The sequence below is a fragment of the Fukomys damarensis genome, unplaced genomic scaffold, assembly GCF_012274545.1.
Source record: "Fukomys damarensis isolate Sample0158 unplaced genomic scaffold, DMR_v1.0_HiC HiC_scaffold_6, whole genome shotgun sequence".
In the NCBI taxonomy this organism is placed as follows: domain Eukaryota; kingdom Metazoa; phylum Chordata; class Mammalia; order Rodentia; family Bathyergidae; genus Fukomys; species Fukomys damarensis.
The window spans coordinates 17,172,025-17,173,482 of record NW_022900918.1 but is presented as its reverse complement, the minus strand read 5'-3'; the positions used below and the strand labels follow the sequence as shown (position 1 = coordinate 17,173,482).

The window sequence follows — 1,458 nt, the reverse complement described above, 5'->3', positions numbered from 1 at the left end:
ATATATATATATATCCTATATATATGGCAAGAGATGTAGCTCAGTGATTGAGTGCCCCTCGATTCAACTCCCAGTATGGGGGGAAAAAACTCTATATTGCATAAATGAGATAAATTCTTTTTGCCTGAGTCAACATTCAATAAAGTTGTATTTTCCAATATCCACTAAATGATTATTGCCACTCACCTGCTCAGCTTTATTGCTTCTTATATATCCTATATATATGGCAAGAGATGTAGCTCAGTGATTGAGTGCCCCTCGATTCAACTCCCAGTATGGGGGGAAAAAACTCTATATTGCATAAATGAGATAAATTCTTTTTGCCTGAGTCAACATTCAATAAAGTTGTATTTTCCAATATCCACTAAATGATTATTGCCACTCACCTGCTCAGCTTTATTGCTTCTTCTCACTCCCCATTTCCACCCCTGCGACCTGGAAGAGTCTCACCATCTAGCTACTTGGGAAACTTCTTAAATTAGTACCTAAGAGAAAGGATCCAAAGTCATACTTGTTCTCTTGCTTTTTGTGGTTCTTTTTCTTAGCATGACTAAAATTTCCACACACTTCCCTTCGACCTTGCCCTGTTGTATACTTGTTCAGCTCAGCTACCAAACATTTCCCATGAGTAACAATGAAACAAAGGGGATACATACAAAACTGAAATTTAATTTATTTTCATAATAAAAATATATAAGAAAAAGTAGGAAGAAAGCATAGAAAGACACAGAAGGAATGGTAATTATTTGTATGACCATACATTACACATTGAGAATTAATTAGTAAAGGTAATTTGTTATAGAATAATGAAAATTGGATGCAGCTATAGAGTAACAATATTATTGCATTTTATGCTAATATATCAATGTTCTAGTTAAGAGACAATGGATCTTTAAAGGATGATAGTGTGCTTGGTGGTGAAAGGTAACTTGATAAATAGAGGATAGTGGCACAAAATTGTGAGAAATATGATTCTTAAACCACTTAAATTTCAGTGGCTCTTATATCATACACACAAAAAGGTGTTGAGACTATGAGTTAGAACTGAGGGTTTTGTGAAATATACTTGTTCTCAGTTGGAAGAGTCCAATATAATATGTTTGCCCACGTCTGTTAACCAGTAGTATTTATTGTTAATTGATGCAGGGAGGTATGAAGTACCAAAACTGACAAAGACTAAACAAACTGTTTTAGCTGGGAAGGGAAATGTGTCCCAAAAAAATTGATATTGACAAATTCTAACTCATGCACGGAGTAGCAAAAACTGGAGCACAATTTTTGAGTCAAAATGTGTACTAAATTCTATGAATTTCAAAGTGGTCAAGTATCAAGGTATGACGTTATTATGACACAAGAGCTTAGGGAAATAATTTAATCTATTTTCTCTCAGTTTTAAATCCTCATATCTTGATTTCCCTTAGAAATTGACTACATGTGCTCCATATACTAGTCTCTACT

At 34.1% G+C, this 1,458-nt stretch overlaps 1 long non-coding RNA gene across 1 annotated transcript in view; it reads right to left on the bottom strand.

The window, feature by feature from the left end:
- LOC104861057 overlaps positions 1-496 on the bottom strand; it is a 62,424-nt gene extending 61,928 nt beyond the window's left edge. The window contains exon 1 of the long non-coding RNA XR_779896.1: positions 387-496. This is a non-coding gene — a long non-coding RNA (uncharacterized LOC104861057). The remainder of the gene's footprint in view (positions 1-386) is intronic.
- Between the last annotated feature and the right edge of the window lie 962 nt (positions 497-1,458).